Source organism: Vidua macroura, chromosome 10 (assembly GCF_024509145.1).
Source record: "Vidua macroura isolate BioBank_ID:100142 chromosome 10, ASM2450914v1, whole genome shotgun sequence".
In the NCBI taxonomy this organism is placed as follows: Eukaryota; Metazoa; Chordata; class Aves; order Passeriformes; family Viduidae; genus Vidua; species Vidua macroura.
The window spans coordinates 19033360-19055436 of record NC_071580.1 but is presented as its reverse complement, the minus strand read 5'-3'; the positions used below and the strand labels follow the sequence as shown (position 1 = coordinate 19055436).

At 39.3% G+C, this 22077-nt stretch overlaps 1 protein-coding gene across 15 annotated transcripts in view; it reads right to left on the bottom strand.

Moving 5' to 3' along the window:
• The window catches only part of SPSB4 (splA/ryanodine receptor domain and SOCS box containing 4), a 158818-nt gene extending 143335 nt beyond the window's left edge, over window positions 1-15483 (bottom strand). For 3 of the 15 annotated variants that reach the window (XM_053986183.1, XM_053986184.1, XM_053986174.1), the window contains exons 1-3: window positions 15355-15481; window positions 13102-13177; window positions 10474-10558 (exon numbers count right to left, since the gene is read on the bottom strand). The gene's annotated coding sequence lies outside the window, so the exon portion shown is untranslated. Of the gene's footprint in view, window positions 1-8745; window positions 8840-10277; window positions 10394-10473; window positions 10608-13101; window positions 13178-15354 lie in introns of all 15 variants that reach the window. The other 12 variants (XM_053986177.1, XM_053986175.1, XR_008438581.1 and 9 more) reach the window with 9 other exon arrangements.
• Window positions 15484-22077: the final 6594 nt, after the last annotated feature.

The window sequence follows — 22077 nt, the reverse complement described above, 5'->3', positions numbered from 1 at the left end:
TATGGCACTGCCAATGAAACTGAACAGATCAACTCCCTACCTAATTATTGTTACCAAATTATACTTGGTATGGGGAGTCACACAGCACCATTCATTATCTGATTATCCTGAATTTCTTAAACAGCAATAAATGCAGCATTTTTTGGACTACAGACCCATATAATCTCCATTCTCTTCAAACAAATGTTAACTTCAAGTTATTGATTTTCTGAACTGCTTTTTACTTGGCTTCTATCAGTGAGACAAACCCCACATTTGCATATTCACTTTTCATGAAAGCAGAAGCTGATGTACAGCCCAAAATCTACAAACAAAGCAGTCTACAAAGAAAAATCTACAAACAAATCTACAAAGAGCAGTGAAAATTTACAGAGCCCCAGGCTCCCTTGGGCGGCTGCTGCTATGGGTTGAGTTGCTCAAGGGCACTGCTATTTCTCACCAGAGCTGGGATGCTTTCAGTTTTAAAAATCCCAAGTCCAGCCTCATGGAAAGAGGGCCCTAATGGCAGACCAGATACTGCCAAGAGATCAAACTCTTTACAGTTGTGTTTGTACTTAGAGAGGCAAGTAAAAATATCTTGGACTCTCTACAACTTTACTGTGTCTTGAGATCCTTAGTATTTTTCATCTTTATTAAAAAAAAAATTAAGTTTAAACCAAAAAATACTGTGGGAGACTCAGCATTTCCAAAACCTTGAAGGCTTTTGCTCTTGAAAAAATTAAGGTACTGATTAAGCAGCAATCTATACTATTTGCATTTTTTGATGTCAGCAACAGAGACCTTAAGTGTCCTCTAAAATGGATAAATTTGCTCATTGAAGTAACCACTAAAGCAACTATGACTTTCACTGAATTTTCTACAATTTTTCTACAAATTGTAGAAAACAAATGATTATTTACCATTTGTTTTAATCAGCAGTGGCAGTGTTAACATCTGCACCACAGCAATCTTAATCAGGAAATGCCACACTTAATTCTGACAGTATTTGGAATTCTTTCTACTAAAAGCTCTTCAGTGTTTAGGTATCTTGGTGATGTAATTTAGTGTTCAACTGGCTGTAATTAATCAAGTCATGATGTAATAAAACCACATGGATGTTTCCATTCAAAATGGTCAAACAATAAGCCAATGAACCACAACCTGTCTAGAAATGTTTACAAGACCCCACTTAACTTACTGACATTTTAAAATGCCACATCCTGCAAATTTACCCTGGTTCAGGCAATGAATTTTCTTGCACATAAGAGACCACCTAGCCATGCTACTCTTACAGCTGAGTACTTGCAGTAAAAGCAGCAACCCCACAAAGCTTCACTGGCTCATTTAGAGAACACATTTCATCAGATTCCAGATGGTTAAAAGAGTTAGAATTATAAGTGCTGGTTTTGTTGATATGAATAAACTCAGCAGGGTGTTAGTTTACCATTCCAGATTTCTGCAGGTCTCTCAGTGCTCAGGTGAGCTTCAGGAAGAGCAGTTCCCTCCTTGGCTGACAGGGACACTCTTGCTGAGGCTGCAGCAGCAGGTGCCCCACTGCGAGAGCACATCTGCCAATCTTCGTGAACCTGATTCACATCTGGGCCTTAAAACACAGACATGTACTGGCACACTACTTACCTTTAAACTCCTAACTGAAGTGGCTGAGCATCAATTGGAAACAGGGATTTCTATAGATGAATCCACAACTACCAAAATGAGGGATCAGCTTCTGAAAGCATCAGTTTGTTTAGAGCCAGCAAAACCAAGATTTTTATTTAGAGACTATAGCTCATTATGAAAACTTAGTTAAAAATTGTAGAGAATCAAACCACCTAAAATTTATTTCTTAAACCAAGCAATGCCACCTCTTTGCAGAATCATTTTGCCAGTATGACAATTCTAGCTTTTTATTCTGCTTGATTGTGCCTAGGTAATCACAGCCACGAACTATTTTTAGGTGCAGCCCTGTAGTTAGCACAGTGCTTACACTTCCTCTCTCCAGCAAAATCAGCTGGACTGGCAACAACAGCTTGGCTAATGGAATTACCATGTTATCCAGTGCTTCTGCATGCACAGACAAGAGAGTTGAAAACTCCCTTTCCCCGGCCCATCACAGCTCTCCAAGAAAGTTCTGTAGGAAAACATTCACATTCAGTATGTAAAAATGAAACCCTTTCTGATACTGGCATTTTTTTCCCAGCAAAGTTGATGTATTGTGGTCTGCTCCACTAAAGTTTTCCAATTGCTTCAGATATGTCAGGGGAAGAGACAAACAGGATTTCCAGACTCAACAGGCAATATTTTCATGTTTTATGTGTTTTGTAGGCTTTGGTCCATATTCTAACTTCTGTACAGCTTGACACTGGTGTACAGTTATCCTGATTTAATGTCTTCTAGAAGTTTTACTGGCATGCCAGCTTCTCCTTCCAGGTAAGTCACAGGACAGCTTTATCAATCAGTCCTAACAGGGATCCCCAAGGTATCATTCCTGCCTCCCAACAGTCCAATACTTCTCTTGCTATCAGTACCCTTGTTTTTTGTTTTTTTTTTTTTTTTTTTTTTTTTTTTTTTTCTTTTTTTTTTTTTTTTTTTTTTTTTGTCAAACTACTGGTACAGTCAGTGAGCAGCAACACAGCCCATTTAGGAAAGAATGGCTCAAGAGGAATGCAGGCTTCCCAAAGAGAAGGGAACTGTGCCCCTCTCAGTGTTTCTTCAATGTCTGTAGCCCTCATGTCTCTCTTTCTAGCCCAGTTCTGGCTAAGTTTTCCATTAGGATATGGAACAACACAAATCTTTCTCTGTGACCAAAGCGCACCAGTGTGCCAAACACAATCAACAGTAAATGCCATTGCAAAAGAAAAGCAGTCAGTGATCATTTTCTGCACAAAGTATGAACAGATGCATCATCATGCAGTTCCTAAAAGAGAGGAAGTTTGATGTAAAGTGACACTACACACATCTAGAAAGAAAACAAAAAAACAACAACAAAAACAAAAACAAAAAAAAAAACAAAAAAAAACCAAAAAAAACCCCAAAAAAAAAAAAAAAAACCCCAAAGAAACAGAACACAAAACCAAAAAAAAAAAAAACCACCACAAAAAAACCTAAAAGAAAAAAGGTAATTAAATTTTTGGTGATTAGCCTAGCTAGCATTTAGTCCAGAGAAGAATTTTAAAAAAAGGTGCATGAGATTACCCCTGGCCTGAACAGGAAAAAAATCTGATAAATTCATAAATGATTGGATTAGTTCTGCCCCAGGAAGCAAGCCTGGTACACATACCCTCTACAGACTAACTGTGCACAGTAAGAAATAAAAAAAGTTGTGCTGCATTAATTTCTCATTAGAAACAAAGGGGAAAAAAAGAGAAAAACATGCTTAAATGCTGAGTGCAGGTCGCCTCCATAAACTACAGCATAGCCCACATTTGACAGCACAGCTCTCTCCAAAGCACACACTGTAAGAACTGCCCACAGAGATCAATTCCACAGTTCCAATGCTTCATCCATTTTGTGTTTGTTTTAACCAAACTGGCTGACAGACTTCTAATTATTTTTCTAAAATTTCCTTAAGCCAGTTTGTGGCAAAAACCCCCAACGAAGCAAAAAAAGCCCAAGCCCCCGAACTGTTGCTCTGAATTGCGACTGCTTAACCAGACCTTTTACAGTTTAGCAGCCAAATTTGAAAAGATACAATTGGGAACCAAAGAAGTCAAAATGGTCTGGCGTAATCACTGGACCTTATGTCTCTGGTTTCTTGTATCTGGAGAACTTTTCCCAGGACTTGCTAACACAGCTCCTCTCTGTGCCCTTTGCTACCCTGCCCTGCTTGAACACACAAAGCTGTGAGGAAAATCCTGAACCAAACCCCTAAAGGGGACTATGCAGTCCCAGCCCTGGTGCTTCCAGACAAGCAGAGTCCAGACAGCACCAAGCTATGGGACATGATGGATTTTCCTCTATGTCTGCACAGCATTGCAAGTTCCCTTCACTTCCCTCCTTTGGCCTCATGGGATTTGGGTGTCAGAATCTAAAACAGAAAATCTGGAAGCTGCAAATGCAATTTCATGGTGTCATGAAGGACACAAGACAGCTAACTGTGCTACTGCAGGATTGTGCTGCCACTGTACCCCATCCATCTCAGTTTGGGAGTCTCTTCCCTAAACTCTTTCAAAGACAGCCAAGGTTCATCTTCTCCATTACTGTGAAGCACTGCAATGTACTTTGCAAACTTTTCAGGGATCTGAATACATCCTGGTTTCATCCAGGAATGGAATCCCAAAATTATTCCTAACAGTGCCATATAGAAGAGGAGATAGGCTAAAACATCTCTGTTCAGTTTTTTTGAACTGTTTAGTAGTCTCACAGGCTTTTCCTCTCTCTCAGGTGAGTCTTTTCCCAGAGAGGGTAGGAAAGAACAGCGATGAGCCCACTAAAAGCATTTCAAGCCAGGGTCACTATTTTCTCATGATATATTTGAAGATATACTTGAAGTGGGATAGCACTCTGGTTTGAAATACAGCTTCTTAATAACATTTAACTCCAAAACCTGCAAGGTTTAAATAATTTTTATCTGGCAAACTCTGTTAAATTCTCTGACAGAGTTAGAGCTGGATGTCATGGACCAACCTTTTCCATCTAAAAGGGCTGTCCTGGTTTCCTTCTTCTGCATCTTGGTTAGGGAAGAATCTATCTTTAATTGATACCTCACCTTTGAATAATTACATATACTGGCATTGCTACCTACATTATCTTGAAGAGTGACATTTCCAGAAAAAAAATAGTAAGAATTAAAATTATATATTCATCATCCTGATTACCACAACTAAACATAGCACCATAGATTTAAAGCACTGGACTATTTCCAAGGTTATATTCTTCACTGCTGTGAACAAGCAAAGAGCAATATGAAAACACACAAAAGCCTCTCACAAGGCAAAGAATCTGATGTGCATCCACCAAGGTACAAAGGACCATATCTTCAGGCTTGCCAGTATTAATTACAAATCAACTTACAAACACCAAGTATGATGAAAGTCATTCCAGTTACATGCTCACGGACATAGCGTATTTGCAGAGAAAATAAATCTCCAGAAATCCTATCACAGACAGAGTTATTTATTCTCTGCAGAGGAAGGCAGTGTCACTTCTCTGACATGCTTGGAATTAATGCAGGCAAACAGCAGAGAAAACTGCAGGTGTTTCTGCTTTTTAGAATATTTAAAGTTCCTTCCACTAACTTGCAATGTAATTTTAAAATAGTTTTTGAAGAAGCTATTCACAGCCCATCCTAGAGGATAAACATTTCACTGTGAAGTCCTCCTGAACTATCTAAGTCATAAGGGCTACACTTCACTGAAAGTGTCAGTCCTAATGCTATGGCCATGATGCTGCCTTCCAGACCCAGGCCCACAGTATTGTACAAAGAAGGGATATCTTGTCCAACTGGAATTCCTTCTACTCCAGCATGTAGGAGATATCAAACCCTTTGTCTCTTTCACTGATCCTCTATCCTTTGATTAAAGGTTGTTTATAAATCTTGAAATTTCTACCAGACCATGTTTCTAAATAAAGTGTTTCTAAATAAAGTTCTACTTGAGAATAAAGAAGTACTTCAGATATTTTCTGGAGTATGACTTCAAGTTGTCAATCAGTTTCTAGTTCATCTGAGGTAAACAATCTATTAGAAACACACTGGATTTTTGTCTTGCAAACATTTAAATCTGCACATTGAGGCTTTTCTTCTGTTTCTGCAGATATTTGGTGCCTGCCAGCTAAACCTACAACCAACATCCTTAAGGTTTTGTGATTGATTTTGTGGGGGGAGAATTCAGAGACAAAATCCACGTTGTTTCTGTTAAAGTAGAAGCCATTTCCCCCTTACCTTTGATCACATCTGAGCCAGTTACGGTGCCCTTTGCTAGCGAGAATCAATTGCTTTGTGGACTGACAGGTTTGCAAACAGAAAGCCCAAGTTATAGCTAGAAAACACATCTACCCTAAAGGAGCAGTTTCTCTCCTTTTGACACATCACAGCAGGCACAGTGGAGCAGAACTCCTCTTAACTCTAGAGAAAGCTTTCCTTTCAAGGAAGCAACCATAAATCATGTCACCCTGACCCAGCAATGGCTGAAAATTACTGTGCTTCTGATAACCCCAGAGGATAAAGGAAAAACCACAGCCAGTTACTGAAATTCCCTTGCAAAAAAAACCCCACAAGCAGAAGATAGCCTGGTTTTGAGGAATCACATCCATTTCTGCAGATAGGGTTTTGTGGCCAAAATTATTTGCAAGTGTAAATTATGGGCCCAGTCCAATACTTACTGAGGCCACCAGAAAAAGGTCCTATTGATTTCAGTAGGGATCAAATAAAGCCTACAAATCAAGGTGCAGTTCTTAAAAAAAAAAAAAATATATATATATATATATATATATATATATATTTCTGGATAAGTACTGTTTGAACCTGGAAATAATTGTAGATAAAATTTTAAGTCCTCAATGTAAGAGACAAAATTGAGTTACATATAAAAGTCAGGATCAATAGCTGTCAACCCCCTGGGCTGGTGAGGCTTTATTACTGTTGTGAAAAAACCTGATTTTGGATTGGCCACATAGTTATTTATAATATTTTACCACTTACCCTGTGTATTTATGTCCATCTATAAGTAAATTCAACAAATGGAGAAAAGACATTTATGGACATTTATGTCCACCTATAAGTAAATTCAACAAATGGGTATTTCACATCTTAATGTTTGTAGTGGCACCTTGGATGCACCTATTTTAGTGAGCATAAAGCAAATTATTGCACACTCACAACTAATTTAATACAAATACAGCCAAGAACTTCAGCTATCACTTAAGGGCAGGTCACTGTCTTTACCTGCTTGCTGTGAAGCAAAGATATCTTGAGTCCCTTCATAAATGGAAGTGACAGCTTAGAAGTAATAAATATTCACATTTTAGTCTGGCTTACTTGAAGGACCTAGATGAGCTTAGTGACTTTTCTGTGTAACAACTTAATATTAAGACAAATTTCACCTGTGTGGATGTATTTGCTTAAATCAACTGATGGCCTCTATTTATGCAGAATGTGAACATTAAAATACTTAAGTTTAAAGTGAATTAACAGAACATGGAAATTCTTGAAGTCTGTCATGTATATGCACTAAGCAAGGCAGAAAGGATACTGATATAGTAACTGAAGAATTTCTGGTAAGTTTTCACATGACTTAGAATGAAAAAGAGGAGATTTGATGGACAAGTCTGCAAGTCAAAAATATGTTTTGGTGAATAAATGTTGCACAAGTGATTTTGTAAAGCCTATAATACTTGAGGCCAGATTGTACCATTGGATAAGTACACACCTAGCTGAGTACACACATCCTTGAGTCTTCCCCCAAGTACTTGAGATAACCTCAAACTCCCACTGAAGTTTTTAAAAGTGACAAAAACAGGCCCAGAGAAGAAACAAACCAGGCTTCACAGAAAGTATCATTTGTACACTAAAAAAGAAAAGGCCAAAATCAGCATTTACTTTCTAAAGCTCTGAGTGAGGTCCCCTCACTCCCTGTTCTTCAAAGTCAAACAGTCTGAACAGATGAACTGGAATGATACAATGCAGACATGCAGGAAGTATACAGGATACTTTTGGGAAAAAGTGGTTAAAAAAGGGAACATTTAAAAATTGGAATAATTTGAGGGAGGTAACCAAGGAGAAGGAAGTAACAGAACACATTCTGAGCAGATTTTCTGCCCTAACACACACACACACACACACAATTCACCATGGCTATTGCTGTTACACTATCAGCACATTCACAGCAGAGCATTAACAACACATCGGTTTAATTAAAAATAAATGATTGTATATAGGGATTATAAAAGTTTATACTTCCATGAAAATAACAGTGATTTTTAAAGTGCATCTCAGTGTAACAGGAGCTAACCACATGCACTGCTTTCTCTTCTACCACAGGAAGCATTTACAGTGACTAAAAATTTGCCAGAATAACATTCTCAAGGAGAAACAGCCTTAGCTTCAAATACATCCTTATTTCCAATAAACACAATCGTGTTTTGCTAAGAACATTATTGTTTAGCTGATAAAATATTGCAAGTTTGATATTCATTTAAAATCAAATAATGAAGTATTTTTTTCAGTGCTGGGCCCAGGAGCTTAAATTTACTATTTATTTGATTTCCTCACTTCTGTTGAATTCACTTAACTGGATGGACTGTATGAACCTGGTGTGAGCTTACACAGCAGTTCTACTGGAGACTGAGTTCTTTATCTCTTCCAGCCTAACAAAAGGAACCAGGCTCACCAGCAGCCATAAGAACCTCTGGCACCTGAGGCTCAGTCCCTTCATTAGGATTGTTCCTTTTAAGGTACTTATCAGAAGGCGGGACTAAAAGGAAGCTTAACGAGGAAGAAAAGAACAAAGCAATACACTCCCTTCTTTATCCCTTCTGCTGCAAAATCCCCACAGACCCCTGAACTCTGGCAAATCTGAACGCATCCATGATCAGACCTCAGACAGCTCTTAAACAAACCAAGGCATAAAGACAACAGGGTTTACATTTTAAAAGTTTTCTAGGTATAATTTAGAGTCCACAGTTTAGAAAATTAATTCTGTGTCTACAGCTCTGTGCCAAAACGTTTTTGAAGGAAAGAGAAGCACATTTTGAAGTCTGCATTCCAGATGTTTCAGGTTCCTAAATGCTATTTTCATAAGCAACTTTGGTACTTTATCTCCCACTCACCTTGATTTTCAGAAGCCTTTTAAGATGTTTTTGAAAGTGTTTCAAATTAACCACAGATCATCACAGCTGCAATTACTGCCTCTTCACTTTTTTCCTGGTTCAAAAGAATACCCTGAGCAAGGACTTGGCTTGTGAGATCAATACTACAAGATTTGAACAGAAGAACTTCTAAATATATTCATTTGCAAATTAGCTGTACTGCAATTTCCTTTAGAATAGCAAAATAAATGCATTCCTAGAGCATTTTTATTGCAGCATAGTTTGTTGACAATCTAGACTATATGAGCGGGTTAAAAATGACATCCCTAAACAGCCACACAAGATACAACAAAGAATTTCAGCATCTGGAGTTATACAATATTCCAGCCTAACACCCACTGAGTTGAATTTCAAAGAATTGGGATTAAGACAACTTTGATACCAATTAAGGTCTTCTCTAAAACCACATGGGGTTTGTGCATCAGGAAGAAATAAGGAACTCCTTTAAGAGCAGGTGCTAACACTTCCCTCTACCACCAAGAGCATTTCCTTCAGCACCGACAATCTGTAATTGAGCTGACAGGAAAAAAAGGAAAGAAGTCAGGGGAGACTAATGGCTCAATTTAACAGCAGTCTAAAGTAGCAGTGCACCTGAAGTTGGGCAATCTTTCCAGAAAAAAAAACAAAATTAAAGATAATTACTTATTTTTGAAACATGACAACTAATCCTACTAAAAATAATTTTAATAAGTGGTAGCAATAAGCAGAGTCAAAACCAGAACAGGATGCTAAGTATATTCAGAGCATTTAAAGTAGCAAATGCTTCTCATGGTGAAAATATTTGTAAAAGAAATGAAACGGTAATGTATTTTTCCAATTCTCAATCTAGTCACCAGCAGAGACCCCACAGAATGCTGGCAGGACACCCCCATCTTTAGGAATCAATGTTTTTGGTCAAAACCATAAATATCTGCTATCCCAAAATATTGTCCCTTCTGATTACGTCAAACAATTACATTCCAGCATTAATCAGCACACGCCACGCTGCAATGCTTCAACAAAATTATTTACTCCTCTTTATAAAATACATATTGTCTGTAGAACAACTATGAATATTTCATGATGTGTAGTTTTCAGAAGCAAATGTTTTATTTTCATTAACTTTTGCTTTATTCTGCTCTCCAAAATCTTTTAAGTATGACCACTCAGACATTTCTAGAGTAAATAAATGCACTGCAATAATTTGAATGCATCAGGAGGTAATTTGTTTGACCCCCAAAACCTTCACATATCTTGATCTGTGAATATTAACTCATAATTCTTACATCTCTTACACTTCACAGTGAACATTTTAGTAGCTTTATTCACACAGAGTAATAACTCGGTGCAATCTGTGTGCATACACCAAACACATCTGTATGCAAAAAAGGATATATAGGTAATATATATAGATATTAGGTATTTATAGATATTAAATGTCCACATAAAATACACTTCAGTAGCAAAGTAAAGCATAAAAACTTCAAGAAACTTTTACAGGTTGAATGTTGTACCTGCAGTCCACTGACAACAGAACGAGCTGTTGGGGAAGTTCCACTTGCTCACATAGTCCTAAGCCGCCAGAATGGTGTTGAGAAAAAGCACCTGGAACCTGACAATTCCCAAAAAGCTTGTTTTCTTCCATTTATTATCAAAACAGAAATTGCATCCAGCAATTTTATATTAAAAACACCAACCCAAAAGACCTACTTGTATGAGAAGTCAGAAGAAATGGGACTCGTATTTCTCTGTGATGAGAGTGCACACAGCTCATTTTCTTCTGCAAGAATCACCTCTGCTGTCCATGGAACAAATAACAATATAAAGTGTTAAACCTGTTTCAGCTGTCCAGTTGAGACATGGGAAAGGAAGAAGAAACCATGAAATTACCCAGGAAGAGTCAATAACATGTTATTTGACTTTATAAGCAGAAGTAAACATCATTCAAGCTGTAATTAAATTAATGCAGTATTTTGGATAAACAAAATTTGTGCAGGATCTGCTGTTGCAGGAACCTCTGCCCCACAGTACTAAACCCACCCTCCCCGGACTGCATTTCTGAACTGCTGATCGTGTTCCCTGTATGAACAGGCAACAGCCCATCCCTCATCCAATCAACTTCCATTCCAATTCTCTGGGCCCCAAGCAAACATACAGGTATGCATGTATCAAAAATGCTATAATAGTTCTTAAAGGAAGGCAAAACTTCTGAATGTTATTTATGCAAAAGAGAAGAAATAGGCACTGGCTAAGGCAGGCTGGCTAAGCAGCAGCATGGCTTTCAGCAGGATTGACATGGGACTGCTTATACCCTTCATTTTCCTAGGAGAAGGAATTATGTATGAAGAAACAACCTATGACTTATCAACTACCTTTTGAAATTGTCAGGAAGCATTCTACTTGTCAGAAGGCATTCAACTATTCCTAAACTGGATATCATTTTCAGTCAACAAAATAAAAATGAATGGTATTGGTTAAGCACTGCTTTACCTCCCCTTCAGATTTCAGGTTATCACCTTCCATTCTCTAGGGCCTTGATCCCTTGAGACTGCCTTACAGCCTCTTGGATATCCAAGGATCATAATTTTAACATCTAATTATTCTTGTGAGCAGCCACTGTAAGCATCAGCAAACTTCAATAGAGGTTTCAAAGGGCACTGTGCATCACAGCACAGTCCATTTATATGAAGGTTAATTGGTCTTTCAGGAACTCATCCTATTTGCTAAAATAACATACAACTCTAGTGCAATAAAGTGATTTTGTTGCTTTGTCTCAAAGCTGAAAGACTTAAAAAGCTGCCTTCCTTGTAGGGCAGAAGGGAAGCATCTAGGGCATATTTGGCTATATGTTTCACACTTACATTGCTCAACAGATGTTTAAAATGGATTTGCAGACTATAAAGCTGATTATTCACCAGCAGTCTGTGACCAGACCATGTCTCAGCTGAGTTTTAAAGAGCAGTTTAATAAATAGAGAATAGGAGAATCTTAACAAGAAATTGCACCTTCGGGTTTAAGAGGCATATAATTGAGTAGGCCAAAAAGTCAAAGACACTCAACTAATACTACACAACTACTGGAGTGCACCAGAACAGGTCTCTAGAATAATTTAGGAAATGTCTGCTGTAATCTTTGTTTTCTGCTGCAGCACATCCACATTTAACTTTTATCACAGACACAGTTAGGTCTGTGTACATTTTATCAGAGCCTGACTTTCAGATAAGGGATCTGAGATAGGAATTCTCATCAGAATCCACTTAAAAGAAAATCTGGAGTAACTTTACTGGAAGTACATACCTCATATGGGACACAAATAAATAGAACACAAATAAAAAAGAAATGAGAACCATGTATTTTACTGTGTCCAGAAAAATATTCAAAATCAGGGCCTTGAACACAAGCAATATTTATCTCAGGAAGCAAAACCACTCTAATTGGAATACTTGCACTGAGAGTTGAGTTATGTTGCCCCTGTTCCATATAAAATCAATTGTCCTTCACACTTACTATTGCCTATGGAATTCTGCCTTAAGGGCTGCTGAACACGTGATCAACAGGCTTGGAGATTGAGACTTTTGGGGAAGTTACCAGGAGCTGTATCAGTAATTTTAATAAGGATCAGTCTTTTCACCATCAGAATGAAATGCAAATTTGTCTACAGTGACAAACTTATAACACTTTTGATTGGGCAAAACCAGTGAGCTTGTTAAATCCCAGTGTGGCTGTGCTCATTTGGAATTCAAGTAGTTTGCACTTTCAAAATTAGCACAAACCAAAGGGACAGTGTTTTATTTTAGGCTAATTAGGAGTAAATTAGGTAATATGGATAAATCATCTAAAACCCTTGAATGGATGCATGCCATTCAGAAATTACTCTCCCAGAAGCAAGTTCTGAACTACAGGAGAGAACTCTCTCTCACTCACTTCAGCATCTGAAACAAGCACTCTGAACTGCTTGTAAAGTTTCTTTGTGGAGATTAAGGAAATGTGTTGGTCTAAAATCAGGCATTAAGTCTTTCTGATGCTGAAGAAGTTCCAAAGACAAATGGATGTAGCACTGATATTTTAAAAGTTGATAACACATGAATGTTCAAAGTCAGAATTAAATATTTAATCCTGCTGGAAAGCTGAAATACTTAGCTTTACACTGCTTTATTGTATGAGTTTATTTTACAAGGAGTTGGTAAACTCATTCAATAAGCCATAATATACCTAATAAACCTATAATAATAAATAATATACCTAAATTTATAAACCAAAGGACCATGAGCACAAGGAAAAGCAAAATGGTAATACAAAAAAGTGAGGTTTTATGAAAAAGAGCTGATGACAACTAACCTGATACTTTGATCATGCAGTTCTAATTCTTCTAGGACCAGTTAACATTTTGAAAACATCTGTCCCAGGCTTGCATCTGGAAAATAAATTAGTGTTGGTTTAGGAAATTCACTACCAATCCTTATGAAATGAAGGCAGTAAGAAAGTAGAACTTACAGCCTCACATGCTAAAAAGAGCTAGAAACCAGCACTGCAAAACAGTAGCATGCAAAGTTTTTGAAAAAATATATTGCACAGCTACAAAATTGCTCAAGTGAAAATGGAAAAAAAAAAAAAAAAACAAACCAAAAACCAGTGCAGCAACAGAATTCCTGGCTGTTTCTCCACTGCTTTTTCTCTTCAGTAAACAGTCATCACATTGGCATGAATATGGGTCAAAATCCATAAGAACATCCTTGTAGAACACACAATAAGCCCAGCTCTCTCCTCTTCAGGTTTGGTCCTGCTGCCACTACAAAGACCAACGAAAATTGCTTTTCATTTGACAAATTCAGACTCAAACCACAAATGTGACCCAAAAATCAAGCTTTTCCACAAATTCTTCTGTGACGGCATTTAACTTCTAAAGCCTTCCAGAATTAAATAAGGATTAAATGCCACTAACGTCAGATGCAGATGTGAGCATAAGTCTGAGTAAGTCTTCAGTGACACCAGCCTCTTAGTCCCACTGGTGCAGAGGCATCCAAACTATTTTAAGGCATTATTAATGAAAAGCCTGATTTTGATTTATTAAAAGAGGTGCTTACTTAAATGCGTAAGTTTCTCATCTACTGCCACAGAATAGGAAGGCATAGGTAGTTTTTAATATACTCAAGGTGAAATCTCTCTATGCAGTAAGTGGAGACACCACTGGTGCCACTGTTAACCACTCATTAAAAGGAGCACACAGACTCCTACCCACGGGAAAGCAGAAAGGTAAAAATCCAAAGGATTTATTTCTTTGCATCACAAAATTTGTGACAGCTCAACAGTCACCTGGGCTCTCAGAGCAGTTAATGCAAGACCAGCTCCACCTGGAGCTCTCTGCTTCTTTCGGATCCTCTGCGATCTCACAGATATGGGAATAATGACAAAAGGAAAATAAAAACCACGATTACTCAATAAGATACATCTGCAACATAGTGGAAACAAATGTTCCCTTTTTATCCTTTTTATTCTCCTTAAGGCCCTTTGGGCTCTGTGTTTTCAAAAGCAATGTAAAAGTACAGGTTTACGGTATTTTGATTTCATTGTCCAGCGCTCAAAACCAGCTGAGAGGACAGACTGAAGAAAACTGTTGATGGAATTGTGCATCTCTTCTGCGTGCTGAACGAAGCGCCAAGCTGTGCGATGTGACATCAGCAGCGCCCGCAGCGCTGCGGGAAAAAAGGGGCGGCGACAAAACCATTTTGCCACGAGCGTGGATGAATACTGAAACACCGTCCCGGGGAGACGCTATCGCTGACAGACGTCTGAAGGGAGGTCACCCGTGACACTGCGGGACAAAGCCGCAGTGCCTCCTCCTCATTAGCGGTATTGGAATAACCCAGCGAGCGCTCATCGCTTCCCGGAGCAGTGCCGGGCTCCTGCGGGATGCACAGCGCTCCAGCTGGAGCATCACCGCCTCGAAACCCCACTGCCACCCGCGCACGGCACCAGTGATCCTCCCCCGCGCTCCGGGTATGGCACATTGCGTCACTTAATAGGTGAAAAATAGCAAGGCAAAACAGGAAGAAAATACGTCCGATAACGTTGACAAAGTGCAGTTTAAACAAAGGTGGTTAAATAGGCAGCATCAAGTGCCTCCGCCCCAGATTCTGGAGGCACTCAGCTGGCGAGAAGACTTCGGCACAGGAGCGTTCGAGACGCTGAGAGGGAGCAGCGAATTGCCGGGGAGGGAGGAGCCGGCTGGGGCCGCCCCGGGGCGGAGGCGTCTGAGGGGCCCTCAGGGCGGTGGGTGCCTTTGCCCTTCAGCGGGCACCGCCGGGCAGGAGGCGTCGCTGCGCTGTGCCCCCCCTCACCGCCGGGATCGGGCTGTGCCGTGCCCCCCTCACCGCCGGGATCGGGCTGTGCCGTACCCCCCTCACCGCCGGGATCGGGCTGTGCCGTGCCCCCCTCACCGCCGGGCGGGTCGGGCACGGGCTATGGTGAGCTGTGCCCCCCTCACGGCCGGGGCACTCCGCGGAGCCGCCAGGGGCAAGGCAAGCACGGAGCCGCCGCCCCTCAGGGACCGCAGGCAGGCTCAGGCCGCCCCGGCCCGCGGGAGGTACTCACCGACCGCGGGCAGCAGCGCCGGGCCGGCTCCCCGCACCCCGCGGGGCGAGGGGGTCCGGCCCAGGATCCCGGCTGTGCCCGTGCTGGAGAGGCGCCCGCTGGTCCCAGGCGTTGCCCCGGCGCGCTGAGGGGAGCCCGGCCCGCGGAGGGGACGGCCCCGCGCCCGCTCAACGCCCGGGGAACGGCGGCCACAGCCCGGGGCTGCTGCTCCGCCGTTGGAGCTCTCGGCGCTCCCGAACCAAACATGCCTTCTTCGCTCGGCTGCTCTTGCTGAAGGTAGCCCTTCTTACAGAAAATAGATACTTAATACTTTTGCAGACACCTGTGGAAGTATGTAAAGTTTTCGATTGTGGATCGCAGAGAGTTTTGCTGAATAGTTTGCTGTTGATTACCGTGGAAAGGGTCAGAGGTATTGGAATAGGTATCTGGGAGTATGGACTGGCTTGGCATCTGGTAGGAAGTTTCTAAGCTTATAAATGCGAGTTGTGAACATCTGTCTGCTTCATAACTTGCCCTCTCAGCTGTAAGAAAAAAACAAGTAATACACAAATCAAAAGTTTCCACCTATCACGCAGGAAATGCAATGCACACTGAAGGGAAGTATATGCATCTTACGTAATTTTTATATACTTCTATTAAGAACCTGCATAAATTAGACCTGATTTTTAAATAAACACTCAAAGCTTGTGTTCTAAACCATATAAAAACGTTCTGTTTTCACAAGCACAAGGAATCTACACCTGCTGAGTGTGTGCTTCGGCAGCACAAACATGAAGTGTGGGGCTACATCCTCCTTGTCCCCAGCATTCCTGCTGAGCCAGGGAAGGGAGGAGTGGCACAGAGTAGCTCCCTGCTTTACCTGCACAGCCAAAGCAGATCCCTGAGATGGGAATCTTTTCCATGTTAATGGCTGGTGAAATGAATCAGTGTTTGTGTGCTGAAGCATGGAAATACACAGCTAAAACTTGGAAACCACTTCTCCCTGGCACTGTAGTGACATTTGATGCTGACAGGTGGGGTTTTGATTTCAGTTCTCCTGGTCAATGAGATGTGTGAGGATATAAAAGGGTTGTGTGCATTCCAAATTCAGCACAATAAAACTGCTGTGTATTGCCATGGAAGTTCTATCTTTTACATATGAACTTCTCTGTTGATCTAAAATTTTTGAGATTTTTGTGCTACCACAATAAATTCTGACCCATTTCATATTATAAATCCAACAACACTCTCCTGGAAAGCAGGAACAAGTTACATTCAATCACTTTTATTAGAACATTACAAAAATTACCCAAAATATCCTTTATACGTATAAATCATGTTGTCCTTTCAGCTTCAGAAATGGTGTCATGTATACCAGGACTACAGTGGGAGAACAGAGAATTTGATGTTTGGAAAGTGGGAATATATCTGTTTCTTCAAGTGGTAAAAGTTACTCTGATATGAATGAATAATGAAATACCAGCACCTAACAATTTCACTATCAAAGGCTGAATACTCCTGTCCTGAACCTTACCCATTCCATATGTGGAATACAACCCCCTATTTTATTAACATGTAATGATGACTAAAAACTTTTCTCTAGATTGAAATGCCAATGATGCTGTGCTAGAAGAGGCCCAGAGGGCAGTGAGTTGTGTAAGTGGCAAAGTAGCCACAGAAAAAGGCAAATAATGCTGATCTTCTGCCCTTTTTGTTTCTAGTATCTTCTTAGCATTTAAAAGAATCAAATATTCTGCTTCCTGACGAGTTCTGCACAGTCCAGGTTAGGGGGTAAAATTTCTTAAGAAATTGATAGAGGGGTTAAGACAGAAAATTTGCTCATCATTTCATGTTAAGAAATGTCATGGGGATGCCATAAATTTAAAAGCCAAGCACTGCGTATCCAATTTAGTACATAATGGTACCCAGTATATGTAAAATTAAAGTTTGCAGTCCTATATTAAAGTCAATCATCTTTAAAAGGTATTTGGTCAGTCATGACATGATGATATATTTTAAACAGAACTCAGCTTTGTTAGTGGAGCCTTGTCCAGTTTAGAGATTCATTCTACGACCTAATTTGTAGGCACAGCCAAGAGCATCTCCCTGCTGAAAGGAAAATGCCAGGTGACATTAGGAAGGACAATACAGAACAGAAATGAAACCAGCAATCACAAACCCTCCCAGAGTTATCAAGGATGCCAGTTCGTTTTCATATTTCCTCTAACTTGCAGTGAGCCCATGCTTTTATCAGAGCAAATTTACATTCTTTGTTCTTCAACACAGACTTGCAGAACAGTGATACACACAGGAGGCTCATCTGTAAGTCTTGCTACTGATGAGCCTGATAATTAGTAATAATAATTATGACACTGTCCCTTGACAAAAATCAAATTAAAAAAATTATATCAAACTATCATGTATGCTTGCTTTAGGAAACAGAAGCCTTCAAATGTTGTGAATGGATAATCTGAAGGAATAGATGTATGCATCATTCTCTCTGTTATTCAAAGACTAATTAGGCATAAAAGAATAAACTAGCATAAAAGTAATCATCAAAAATATAGTTAGCACATAAAGTTATAAAGGCACTCTGTGATTAGTAACATCATTGGTATTCTTTGTAAGAAAATTTATGTTTGAACCTAAAATGAGATCTGTATATTTTCTGCATAGACAAAATCCATATCCATATGGCTCTTCATTAACCTAAGATCAGTAGAGATGAGACAGATGTGGGGGGTGGGAGGGAAGAGGAATAAAATCTTGCAAAACCAATTTGTTACACTGAAAATGAATAGAAATAATAGCTTTGCAATGACAGTAATATTTTTCTTCAGATAGAGAGAAATAACTTTTTAAATTTCCCAATTCTAGTAAATGCTCATGTCACTGTAGATTCTGTACATAATAAAAATAAATACAATTATTAGTTTAAAAAAATATGTCATTGCCACATTAAAGATACAATAAAGAGTTTTTCAGGAACCTGAGCAAAATTTTGTTGGCAACAAACTTTAAGGTAGTAATAAGCCTCACGAATCATGCCACTATTTCTTACTGATTTTGCATAATAAATCTCTTCCATTCCTCACTTAATGAATAAAAAAAGGTGTCAGAAGACCAGACCATCCCCAGGAGACCGTGCCTTTTGTCCAAGTTACTGAAAGCTGTACATGAGCTCCTGAAGTCAACTTTGATGGTGTTACTAATACAGTAGTCTTGACTTATATTTACACGATCATCACTAAAGATCAAGTTTAGGCATGACTAATGTAAGAGATAAAGCCCTGGAATCTGTTTCCAGTCAAAGTGACATAATTGCAGGTGACTTTGCAGTTTTCTAATTATGATTTCTAGGGAAGTTAAATATTTGTTTTCCAACTGTAGAAGCTACTTCCTGCTATGTTTCTTTAAAGCTTTTTAACAAAATGAGAGATATGGCAAGAAAGTAAGAAAAAACCCTCCTAGAAAATCCTGGTTCTTTACAAATCTCTGACAGCTTAAGTTTGTGTAAATATTAATTAAGGAAGGAAATAATTCAGATTCCTCCAATTTTCATCTGTGCTTTCCAGCATGGTCACATGTACCCACAAGCAGTAAATCCCACCATAGAAAAGCTGCGTGCAAGCTATCAGAAAAACATTCTCTTATGTATATGACTTAAACATCCATTTAGTCTGCACATTGATTCTACTGCCATCTATTTAATTAGTACTCCTAAGAGCCAAACAAGTAGAAGTGCTTTTTGTTAAGGTTTGCAAATATTTCTATTATATAATTTTTTCACTGAAGTATAACTTTTGAAACTTCTAGAAGACAGGGTCAGGGTTGTAAAACCTTCAGGGACTTAGGAACCTAGAGAAAAATTGAACCTTTAGTGAATTTGAAGGAATACTGCTTTAATGTTCAGCCATATAGCTCCAGCCTTACTCTGTATCATATCTAAACTTGTTTTCTGAGCTCTGTTAAGTGCCATATTTGCTGTCTGGTGCCAAACTAATTCACTGCCAAATCATATATGCTCTCTTGTCACCAGCAGTTGGCTTTTTCACAAAATGTGTATTGAACCAAAATGAGAAAATAAACATTAATCAATAAGCATTTGAGTGAACAAAAGAAGTTCTATTACTATGCTATTTTTCTTTGATTTAGCAACTACCTCATGATTACACATCTCACCTTGCAGTGCTCAATGTACAATGTGTTTGTACATTGCACCCAAGGAAAGGCAGTCTTTTACATACTTTGCCAAACTGATAAATTACCAGTGTAATGTATTTTGTCATTTTAATGGATTAATCTTCCAGCTATTACAGATGTCCTTAAAAATAAAGATTGTATAATATAATCCAGTGTATTCAATAAAGCTATTTTCTAGAAAATGTTGACTTCACCAGAGGAGCTCAAGTCAGAATTTAAAAAGACAGTCCATCAGTTTATATTCTTCCTATTATTTGACTGCATTTTGTGCTAATTTCATATTAATGAAGTCATTGAATGGAATATAAAGCAAACCTCACTGTCAAGCCCATGAATATAAATCAGAATATGACATACCAGGACCTATAAGCATTCCTATTTATGCATGTATGCTCATGAAGATAATTCTGGTGCTGCTGAATATGGAAATATTTAAAAGGCATTTGGAATTGAAGGGGAGGCAGTCTGCAATGGTAAAGTGCCTGTTGGAAGTTCAGCCCCTTCTGACATTGCCAAAATGCAGCAATGGGGAGGAATAGTGGTGCCCTTTCAAGTCTGAGGTACAGCTCTGCCAATTTAGATTACCATGAGATAGGTACATCCTGAGCTGTCTGTGAACATTATTTAAAATGTTGTGAAATAATTCAATTGAATGTTTAATGAATATGCAAATGTCAGCTAGGAAGAGAGCTCATTTTTTAATTTGCTGATTCGGGTGCAAGAATAAATTACTGAAAATAGAGGCAGGAGTAAGCCATCTGTAAATTCACCTCGAGAGAGGAGGAGATGGAAATGTTCTGTTCACTATCTCACTACAGGACATGATGCCCAGGGCATCTTGCCTGAGACCAAATCTGTTTCTTCATCTATGAGATAGGAAACTTCTGTGCCCTAGCTGTGTATGGGAAATGGTTTGGCTCCTTCTGTGTCCTTTCACAGAAAACATGTTGTGCGTTCAGAGCTCTCCCAGGAGTGAAGATGCAAGATGTGTGAACAGGGGAGAAGGGAGTGGGAGGGCTCAACAAAAGCACGGCTTGTGTGCAGCTGGTAGGACGATTTCAGGCTTGGCTGGGCTTGCATTGGAAGAGGATCCAAGGAGAGTGCGACTGTCCTTTGGCCACACCCCGGAGGAGGAGGAGGAGGAGGTGCTGCAAGCCTGTGCACGCTCAGGAAAGCCATCTACAGGTGCCAGGACGCTGAACCCCAGGGTTAACTGAACCCCAGACAGGTCTGGCAAACTCAACTAACTTCAGTGGCTTTTGTGCTGTGGGGATTTTCCCTTTCCACGTCTCATGCCTGAGAGCACTTTGGGGCTGTTGATGGAGGCAGAGTTCCCCCATTCCAAACTTCTGAGAAATTAAGAGGATGCAAGATATCTAATTTGATCCCTCTGATAATATATTGTCCTCCTTCAAGCAAAAAATAATTCTTTTTCTTTTTTTCTTTTTTGATGAGGGCAGGGTTAGGTTTCGCCTGTACAGTGTAACACAACAGGCTCATATTGATGCTTCAGGAAATTTGAAACAGATCCTGTCATGGAGAGTGGTTTAATTATCTTGATGTCATTACATAACATAATCATAAATTAAGCCAAATCTGAAAATAGCAAAGTAATATTGTTCAGATGTGGAACAACCAGGTATAAACTGAAGATGAGTTTTCAAATAGTTTGTAAACTAAATTACCTGAATGGAAAGTAAAGTCTGTGTGGGAATCATCAATGGGTTATAATAAAATGGCCTGAACCTGAGGGTTTAGGGTCTATGATTTTACTTCTTAATTGCTTTTCACACCAAGTGGTTCATGTTTAGCTGGAGTAAACTGCACATTCAAACTGATGGAGAGCAATTAGGTAACTAAGTACCACTTTGCAGTTCTTCAATTCACACCAGAAACAACTGAGCCCTCAAACTGAGCAGGTGTATTTTCCTCTTTCTCTCCTTTCTTGACATACATATTTTATTTTCCTCAAATTCCAGATATAAATAGTGAAGAGTAAACATAACAACATGGATTTCAAAGCAGTCTGATATAGGTAAAAGCTGTAATTGGTATTAGTTATGCTCCAATTGCTGAGGAAAAAGTGGATTATTACCATGAATAAACAGCAAACCAAACTTCAAAAAAAAACAATAAACCAAACTCCAACACAATAGCTCCAACACAATAGTGTTACTGGAATAAGCAGAAATTTAGCTAGTCACACTCAAATTTATTATACTCTTGATTTCCATATACCATAATAGAAAGCCCAGCTGTCTTCTGGAGAACTAAAAAAAGCAGAACCACTAATCAAAGCTGAAACTTAGAACATTGAACTGACTTTGTGTGATGAAATAATACTGGCAATAAGAATTTATGGAGAAGCTATGAAATGATGTTCCAACAAATGATTAAAATGTATTGTTTGGATGGGATGGAACCTGTGAGAAGAGGGATATATAGTATAATTAGAAAAAACAGTGGAGCATAACATAATAGTCCAGTGACAAATCTGTAGGCTGGGAAGAGCACACCAGAGCAATATTTGGATTATAGTGC